Source organism: Vulpes lagopus, chromosome 4 (genome assembly GCF_018345385.1).
Source record: "Vulpes lagopus strain Blue_001 chromosome 4, ASM1834538v1, whole genome shotgun sequence".
NCBI classification, from domain to species: Eukaryota; Metazoa; Chordata; class Mammalia; order Carnivora; family Canidae; genus Vulpes; species Vulpes lagopus.
This window is the reverse complement of record NC_054827.1, coordinates 81,209,898-81,220,692: the sequence shown is the minus strand read 5'-3', so window position 1 is coordinate 81,220,692 and position 10,795 is coordinate 81,209,898. Positions and strand designations below refer to the sequence as shown.

At 35.8% G+C, this 10,795-nt stretch overlaps 1 pseudogene; it reads left to right on the top strand.

Annotated features, from left to right (window-relative positions):
• The first annotated feature begins 9,005 nt into the window (after positions 1-9,005).
• LOC121490142 lies at positions 9,006-10,392 on the top strand (annotated as a pseudogene).
• Positions 10,393-10,795: the final 403 nt, after the last annotated feature.

The window sequence follows — 10,795 nt, the reverse complement described above, 5'->3', positions numbered from 1 at the left end:
TATTTGAGAGCAAGAGCATTCACAGGAGAGAGGTGGGGGCAGAGGGAGAAGCAGGCTCCCTGCTGAGCAGGATCCTGAGATCACCACCTGAGCCGAAGGCAGGCTCTTAAGGGACTGAGCCACCCAGGTGCCCCCACAGTCTTTTTATATAAATAGACATTTGTAACTCAGTTAAAATAATGTAAACTTAAACCAAGCAGAAGAGAGAACAGGATGAGCAAGAAACTGACACTTTGGGATCTGAGGTAATCAATACCCAGAGCTGCAGGAAGCTCCAGGTTAAACGGATTTGTTTAATTGGTTGAAGTGAAAGAAAATATGACTATATAGTATTTTCTGTATGTCCCCACTCAGATTTTTAAAAAATTAACCTCATTTATAATAAGTGATATAACTTTCGTTATTAATATTCTGCATCTACTTTTTAAAAATCTAATTCAAATCGATCCAAAGTGGCTAAGTGAGTAACCAGTCAAACACCTGATTCATGTAGTACCTGGGGGATTATGGCATTGGCTATATTTCCAAAGTCTTTGAGATAAATGGCCTCAATGTGAAAATATGCTGCTATTTTTACAGTAGCATCACGAGTGGCTAGCACCATTGGCATCTGGAGACCTACATCTGCAAATCTATGACAGTTGTATTTTTTGACCACTCTCACTCACCAATCTTGTTCATACATGCCTTATTCTTGGACTCGAATAAGCATAGATTGTAACACAGAGGACAGGGAAAAATTAACAATGACTATGCCTGCTAAGTTGTGACACGGCTTATTTTGTGGACAGGAAAAGGCACTATTTTAAGACCTGTTTACTGTAGAATATTGCATTTTCAAAAAAAAAAAAAGAATATTGCATTTTCCTTTTATTTTGAGTCCTTTTCTACTTTGAGCACTATTCACCTTTATTTTTCTTTGTGTAGTTGCCAAAGCAAATTCTCAGGTGTGTTGTAGATAAACCTAACTAGAAGTCATGAGAACTGATTTATCCACCTTATCTATTGATTAGTAGTTATTCATCTGTCTAGCTAAGAAGTCGTGGGAGAGCTTATTTTTCAGAGTTTGAAATAAGTGTTCAGACTGATCCTCTGAAAATAAAGTCAAGCTCTGAGAAATTTCCTTTAGATCTAATAGATACAAGGAAGTTAAAATACAGATGTAGCCACTTGTTTCATAGATAAGCCTTTTAATGCGCCCAGTGAGTTGGATAGCATGGCAGTTCCATAGTCCATATACTTTAATATACTCACAGGCAGTAATTTATGAATATCTAAATATAATAACATGTGCTAACAGAGAACCAAGCAGTGCTGGAACTGTCACCGGGTACCAGTGTAGACATAGGGTATAGACAGCAAGGAATGAAAATAGAAGAGATAGAGGGCAGGAAGACAGGTATAGCGGAGACAGAAAAAAGTGGGGTAAGGGTAGCAAAAAGTACAGAAAAGGAATATAAAATTTAAAAAAAATGTGTAGTGAGAAGTTTCATGTCCATTGTTTAATACTTGGCCATGTGAATTATTTTCTAATACTTAAAATCGACCTGCAGTCTTGTATCATAAAATCAACTCATATTAATGATTTATGTGATGTATTTATAAAAATGGTACTTTTGACAGATTTGGAGGTTTTTTGTTTTGTTTTTTTTGTGGGGGGGGGCTTTTTTGGGTTTTTTTTGTATCATCACTCCCACTGAAAGAAATAGACACATGAGGATTAAGATATTTCTGAGTACCATTCAATAATTTTTTATAAATCTGTCTCCTGGCTACAAGAATATCTCGGGGAACTACTAGCATCCTTGAAAGGTAGTAATGTATAAAATAATTATAAAATGAGTTATTTATTGATAATTACAGAAATATTTCCTGTAAAAATGATTTCTTGAAATAAAAGCCTCTTTTTTGCAAAGGGACTAATAAATCCCTGGCTTATATATTTTTTATATTTCTATACTCATTCACTACATTTGCTAAAAGTGTGGTAAACCTGAGTTTTTGCTGAAAGACTACATTTTGCATTCGTTTTATTTATACATACATTCCATAGCTTGTTGGTTTTTAAATTAGTTCATGCCATAATAATTAATACTAATATCCTTATTTCCTTTCTTGTGTCTGTACCCCAATGAATACTGTTTGAAAACAAACCTTAATTTAAACATAAAAACAGGGATCCCTGGGTGGCGCAGCGGTTTGGCGCCTGCCTTTGGCCCAGGGCGCGATCCTGGAGACCCGGGATCGAATCCCACGTCGGGCTCCGGTGCATGGAGCCTGCTTCTCCCTCTGCCTGTGTCTCTGCCTCTCTCTCTCTCTGTGTGTGACTATCATAAATAAATAAAATTAAAAAAAAAAAAGGAATAGTCCGTGTTCTAATAATTAAAATGCAATTGATTGAAAAGAGAAAAGCATTTTCTTATCCCTTTTGCGCTGTAACTGGTAGCATTTTAATTGGCCAAACCTTTGTTCATGTCCTTTCATGGTGGTTGTTTGCATAGATGTTCACTCTATAATTGAAAACTAGAGATAAAAATCTCATTCCTCCCGGAAGATCCATTCATGTCACTAACCTCTTCAAATTATTTCTTGTTAAAGTGTTGGATGAATAAAATACAAAAACTTTGAAATACATTGTTTATCAAAACATGTATGGTACAACAATATTCTCTGCTAAGATTTCTATATATTCCTAATATTCTAGAGGAAATATTCTTTTGATTTTTATGGCACGTACCTCTTGGTCAAATGCAGAAATTGCTAGGACATATGAGAAATTTTATGAATTGAAATTTGGATAAAAGCATCTGTCCCAAGTCCCAGAATTGGTTATTTAAAAGAAGAAAAATAGGATATCTGAAGTTTCCAAACTGGAAGAAAACATGTCTATCTACTTTCCTCCTTCCGAAGACATAGAGCATGTTTATGCTGGCCCACTGTTCTCCAGAGCTGTCCTGTACCTGGATCTGCCCTATTGATCAGTTCTTCACCACTAAGAATTTAATTATGTTAAATGGATCTTAAGAGTTTGTTTGGAGTTTTTAGCAAGGAAACTCAGATCCTCCCGTTCCTAGGGACCCCTTCTCTGTTAGAATGGAAGTCTGTCTTTTCTGTCTGGGTGTGCAGCTGACAAGAAAAGCATAGGAAGCAGTGAAGTGGGAAGAGCATAGAGGCCAAGTTATCATCAGTTTGTGAACAGATCACTTTGTATCTTTATTCCATATTCAATCAAGGCCTTTCGTAGTATTAAAAATATAGGATTTGCAAGCATAAGAAAAAATGAAAATAATTTGGGGCAGAGAATCTTTAAGAATATCTTGTATAACACCATGTGAACAGCTACTTCTAGCCTTCCACCTCCACACTCTCAATAACTCACATTCAGATTAGCAAAAGAAACAGAATAGGGTTGTCATTGTTATTGTTGAGAGAATGTTTCAGAAGATTGATTTGTGTAACTATGTAATTCCACAAAGGCTATATACATTGAGACTTTGTGGCCATCTTCATAATCTGTAAACTTGTGAAGTGGCATTAATTCCACTTTTATAAATAGCTAGGTAACCTGGCTTCTTTTAGGCCTGCAATATGTGAGCCCAAGTGAATTTTCTTATCTTTGGTCAGAATAATTCTTTCCTTCAATAAATAGTGATTGACAAACCTGAATAAGACATAGTCTCTCACCTTGTCTACTTAAAAATATTCATGGGGAAAATAAAGATGTAAGCCATAACAGGCAAATAATCTATCTTGATCCTGAATCAAATAAATGGAAGAAAAACAAATGCAGTATCATGAACAATATGGTACTTTAGGCTCTCTCAGACCATTCCACGGAAAATGTAGTTACCTTATTGATGACCTTATTACATTTTCTGAATTAGCTCATGACCAGGAAGGCAAAAAACACTATTAATTCACCTTCTGTCTATGTAATGATAATTCAGACCATATCTCCAGATGCCAGTTCATTTTACTCATAATTACTAAACACACTATTATGTTGACTCAAATTACAAACCTCTTACCTTTTTTTTTTTTTTTTTTTTGGTTAAGACTTTATTTTTTTAGAGCACGTTTAGGTTCATAGCACAATTGGGGGAAAGATATAGATATATATGTATACCCCTGCCCCACACGTGCATAGCCTCCTCCATTATCAACAACTATCATCATTTGCTACAACTGGTGAACCTACATTTTGCAACATCGCTATCAGCCAGAGTCCATAGTTTACATCAAGGTTCACTCCTGATGTTTTCCATTCTATGGGTTTAGACAAATATATAACATGTATCAAAAAACAAAAAATAACAACAAAAACCAAATATGTATCCATCAGTATAGTTTCATGCAGAATAGTTTCACTGTCCTAAAAATGCTCTCCACCTATTCATCCTACTACCACCCCAACCCTGGAAACCACTGATCTTTTTACTGGCTTCATAGTTTAGACTTTTCCAGAAGGTCATATACTTGGAGTCTTACAGTATGTAGCTTTTCAGACTGGCTTCTTTCATTTAGTAATAAACATTTAAATTTTCTCCTTGTCTTTTCATGGCTTGATAGATTATTTTTTTTTTTATTGCTGAATAATATTCCACTGTCTGGATGTTCCAGAATTTATTTTCCAGATTTTGGAAATTACGAATAAAGCGGCTATAGGCATTTACATGCAGATTTTTGGATGGACATAAGTTTTCAGATCATTAGGGGAAATACCAAGAATTATGATACTGCGATATATGACAAGAGTATGTTTCATTTTGTAAGAAACCACCCAATTATCTTCCAAGTGGCTACACCATTTTATATCCTACCAACACAGTGAGTGGGAACTCTGTTGCTCTACATCCACACCAGCATTTGGTGTTGTCAGTGTTCCAGATTTTGGCCATTCTAATAGATGTTTAGTGGTATCTAGTTGTTTCAATTTTGCATTTCCCTGATGACATATAACGTGGTGCCTCTTCTCATAGGTTTACTTGCCATCTGTTCTCTTCTTTGGTGAGGTATCTCTTAGAGTCTTTTGCTCAGTTGGGTGATTTGTTTTCTGGCATTCATTTATAAAATATTTATAAAATATCAAATCACTGTGATTTACACCTGAAACTAATAGGATATTTTATGTCAGTTGTAATTCAATTTAAAAAAAAAAGAGAGAGAGAGAGCCTGCTTATATCAACTATTATTTGAGTAGAACAAATACCTGATTTTTTTAATTAGTTATGAGAGTAATGAGTTGGTGTCCTAGAAAACGCCAATGGGAATCAGTATCTTGGGGTTAGTGTGTTTTGTTTGGTACTGTTGTTCTATTTTTTATTTATTTTTTTGGTCTCATCATGTACTCATAATTTTTTATATATTCTGTTTAAATATTTATGTTCAAGTTGCCCTATCTTAGGTCGATGGAACCTCCTTCAACCTGTATTATGTATCCATTTAATATGACTACATTAGTATTTGCTAGCTTTCTGCTTTCTGGCGTAAGATATCCCAGACTAATCTTGAAAGTTTTCTATTTCAGATTTAGAATCAGCTATTTCTGCAAAGGGCCTTGGTTCCTTTTAGTGAAAAATAGTATTTTGGGGGTTCTCATTGCTGCTAGATTGTCATTGTTGCTAAGCCTTTTCTAAGATTAGGGAAATTAGTAGAATCTTTTATTTGGATGGATGAGTGGGTAGAACCATGAGTGCTCATTGATATTTCTAGTTCAAATTTAAAATAACAAAATATTTTCTTCTCCATGGAAAATTTTCTTTCTTAAACCATTAACTTATTTACTTAATACTCAATCCTATAACATACCTGAAATAACTTCAAAATAACAATATATCTAATAGTGAAAATTGGAACACAATTTTAAATGCCTATTCTCTTGATCCTTCCTCTTTGAGTGAAATAAAATTTTGACGTAATGCCTAAGATTCCCATATACATTGTAGTTATGCACGCCTTTAACTTCTCTTTGCCAGATTATTGCAGCCAAAATATCCTTCTTCTATAAATCCTTCTAGAAAACCTAAAACCCAGCTATCTATGCTGTATATGATAACATTAAATTAGTTAATTATTAAAAGTTATGATGAACCCACTATTTGTCAGATATTGTCCAGGGTTCTGGGAATACATTCCTGTCACAAACTATTAATATGGACTAGATTAATAGAATTTAAATGTGGATATGTATGTACTCCAGTATCCAATATCTACAATGGTTCCTCATGATACCTACCTCATGGTATTAACACCCTTGTGTAATCCCCTCCCACATTATGCTAGAGTTGATCTACTGGTATGACTAATAGAATATGTCAGAACTTCTGAGATTCAGTTATAGAAGACATTGCGGATTTCATCTTGGTTGCTGCCTCTCTCTCAGATCACTTGGTCTGGGGGATGCCAGATGCTATGTTGTTTATGACAAACATATTTACACACTGAATTTAGTTCAGTAACCATAGGCTTGGTTTAAAAAAAAATTGTATGTATCCTCATACAAGACAAGGTCTTAGCCTGCACAATGTAGGACATTTAATGATTAATACCAGTACATAAAACTGATACTTGAAGGTCCTTGTGAAAGAAGGGAACAAGTAAAATTTACTCACCAAATGTGCCTTTACCCTGGTTTAGAGTTTGTATTCAAATTAACTGCAAAGTCCAGGAAAACCTGAAGAAAAAAAGAAAGTAAATAGAGAAAGAAAGAGAGAAAGAGTGTTGTCCTGGATTATTGGTTCTGACCAATATTACTTCTAAATATCAATGTGTAAATCTTTTTTTTAAGATTCTATTATTCATGAGATACACACACAGAGAGAGAGGCAGAGACATAGGCAGAGGGAGAAGCAGGCTCCATGCAGGGAGCCCAAGGTGGGATTCGAACCTAGGACTCCAGGATCATGCCCTGAGCCAAAGGCAGACACTCAACCGCTGAGCCACCCAAGTGTCCCTCAATATATAAATCTTAAATAAAGCTTAGGTTTTAATAGAAAAAAAAAAAAAAGAAGATGAAGAAACCCTACCAAACTCATGTACAAGCCCAATATTATCCTGGTAGACAAAGTTGTCACAAGAAAAGAAAATTACAGACCTATATCCCTAATGACATAGATCCAAATGCTCCCAAAAAAATGTTATCAAACTAAATTCCATAATACATTAAAAGGATCATACACCATGATCAAGTGGGATTTATTCCAGTGATGCAAGGATGTTTCCACAAATGAGTCAATGTGATACACCACATTAACAAAATGAGGGATAAAAATTATATGATCATCTCAATAGATGCAGAAAAAGCATTCAACAAAATCAAACATTTGTTTATGATAAAACCTCTTAACAAAGTTGGTATAGAGGAAACATACCTCAACATATTAAAGGCTATAAATGACAGGCCTACAGCTAATATCATATCAACATTGGATCAGGCATAAGACAAGGATACTCACTCTTCTGCCTTTATTCAACATAATGGTGGAAGTCCTAGCCATGGCAATTAGGCAATAAAAAGAAATAAAAGGCATCAAAATTGGAAAAAGTAAAATTGTCACTATTTGCAGATGACTTGAGACTATACACAGAAAACCCAAATACTCCATCAAAAAAAACTGTTAGAATTATAAATTCAGTAATTGCAGGATACAAAACCAATACATGAGAGATTGCTGTGTTTCCACAAACTTACAGCAGACTATCAGAAAGAGAAATTAAGAAAACCCATTTACAACTTCATCCAAAAGAATAAAACACCTAGGAATAAATTTAACCAAGGGTATGAAAGGCATATACACTGAAAACTATAAGACATTGACGAAAGAAACTGAGGATGACAAAAAGAAATAGAAAGGTATTCTATTTTCATGGATTGGAAGAATTAATAGTCTTGAAAACATTCATACTACCCAAAGCAATCTCGGATTCAATGCAGTTGTTACCAAAATTCCAATGGCCTTTGTCACAGAAAAAGAACAAACAATCCTAAAAATATGTATGGAACCACAAAAGTTGCAAATAACCAAAGCAGTCTTGAGAAAGAAGAGCAAAGATGAAGGCATCATGCTTCCTGATTTCAAACTTTATTACAAAGTTATAGTAATCAAAACAGTATGGTGTTGGCATAAAGATAGAGACATAGATCAAAATACCTGAATCGAGAACCCAGAAGTAAACCCATGCATATACAGTCCCTTCAGTAAATGGTGTTGGGAATAGCCACATGGGGGAAAAAACAAAACAAAACAAAACAACAACAACAACAAAAAAGAGTTGGGCCACTATCTTACAACATATGCAAGAGTGAACTCAAAATGGATGAAAACTTGAACCTAAGACCTAAAACCATAAAACTCTGAAGAAAACACAGGTGGTAAGCAGCTGACACAGATCTTGGAGAAGATTTTTTTAATCTGACACCAAGCACAAAGCAACAAAAGCAAAAATAAACAAGGGAGACTACATCGAACTATAAAGCTTCCACACAACAATGGAAACTATCAACAAAATGAAAAGGTAACCTACTAAATAGGAGAAAATATTTGCGAATCATGTATCTGATAAGAGGCTTATGTCCAAAATATATAAAGAATACTAACAACTCAATAGCAAAAAAAAAAAAAAAAAAAAAATCCAAATAAAAATGAATAGAACTAAATAGAGATGGCAAACAAGTACATGAAAAGAGGCTCTGCATCATTAGAGAAATGCAAATCAAAACCACAATGAGATATCACTACACACCTACTTGAATAGCTATAATACAAAAGACTAGAAATAATAAGTGTTGGTGAGGATATAGAGAAAAGGGAAGCCTTAATGCACTGTTGATGGGAATGTAAATTGATGCAGCCACTATGGAAAACAGTATTAGGTTGCTCAAAAAATTAAAAGTAAAACTACCCTATGATTCAGCAATTCTACTTCTGGGTATTTATCTAAAGAAAACAAGAACACTAATTTGAAAAAATCAAAAGATCAAAATAGCTTTTCCATAGGAGTCACAGAGTTTGAGAGGATCATGGCTTTCTCTCCCTGCCATGGCCTGTGCACGCCCACTGGTATCAGTGTATTCTGCAAAGGGGGAAGTCGTCTGGCAAAAATGTCACTTTGCCTGCTGTGCTCAAGATTCCCATTTGACCAGGTATTATGGATTTTGTTCACACCAACTTGTGCAAAAACAGCAGACGGTCCTGAATTAGCAGGTCATCAAACCAGGGCTGAGTCTTAGGGCTCAAATTTCCAGTGCACATGGCAGTAGGACTCTCTAGCCAGGATACTTCTGGAAATATGTGTTGTGGGGGCTGCATGTTTGCACCAACCAAAACCTGGCACCACTGATGCTGCATTGTGAACACGACACAGAAGAGATATGTCATCAGCTCTGCCCTGGCTGCCTTGGGCTTACCAGCACTGGTCATGGATAAAGGTCATCAAATCGAGGAAATTCCCAAACATTTTTGGTGGTTGAAGATAAAGCCGAAAGCCACAAGAAGACCAAGGAGTCTGTTCTGCTTCTTAAGAAACCTAAGGCCTGAAATGATATCAAGAAGTTCTATGCCTCTCAGCAAATGAGAGCTGACAAGAGCAAATGAGAAACTGTTGTCGTCTCCAGCACAGGAGACCCTGCATCATCTATAATGAGGACAAAGGTATCATCAAGGTCTTCAGAAACATCCTTGGAATTGCTCTACTTAATGTAAGCAAAGTAAACATTTGGAACCTTGCTCCTGGTGAGCATGTGGGAAGTTTCTGCATTTGGACTGAAAGTGCTTCCCGCAGGTTAGATGATCTGTATGGCCCTTGGCATAAAGCTGCCTCCCTCAAAAGTAACTACAACCTTCTCATGCACAAGAAACTCAATATGGATCTTAGCAAAATCTTGAAAAGCCCAGAGATCCAGAGAGCCCTCTGAGCACCACACAAGAAGATTCACCGCAGGGTCCTAAAGAGGAATCCACTGAAAAACTGAGAATCATGTTGAAGCTAAAGCCATATGCGAAGACCACGAGCCTGAATAACCTTTCTTCACAAAAGCAAGAATCAGAAACTCCAGATGGATAAGGCAGCAGCAGCGCTGGAAGCCAAATCAGATAAGAAAGGGGTTTCAAGCAAGAAGCCTAGAATAGGGAAGAGAGGAAAGAAAGCTGTTGGCATTAAGTGGAAGAAGCCTCTGGTGGGGAAAAAGAATTGCAGATACCAAGAAAACAAAAGATGAGAAGCCTGCAGAAAAGAAACCCACCACAGAAGACAAGAAGCCTGCTGCATAAACTTAAATTTGTTTCTTCCATTAATACCCAATCACTTTGGACAGCTAGTTTTGAATAAAGATCTGACCAAAGGCAGTGAGTGGGAAGAAAAGATCAAAACAGTATGGTTACTGGCATATTCCATCCCTGTGTCCATTGCGGCCTTACTTATAATAGTCAAGATATGGAAGCAAGCTAAGTGTCCATTGATGGATGGATAAAGAAGTTGTGGTATAATATACAATATTATGTAGCCGTAAAAAAGAATGAAATTTTACCATTTGTGACAACATGGGTGGACCTGAAAGTCATTATGCTAAGTGAAATAAATCAGAGAAAGACAAATACCATGTGGTCTCTCTTATATGTGGAAGCTTAAGTTAACAAACAAACAAACAAAAAACCCAAGCTCATAGATATGAAGAACAGATTGGCGGTTGCCAGAGATGGAGGGTGGGAAATGGGAGAAATGTGTGAATATTTTCTTAGTTTAAATAAATTGAATTAAAAATAAATTACTAAAGCTTAGCAATTAAAATCCAAAAGCT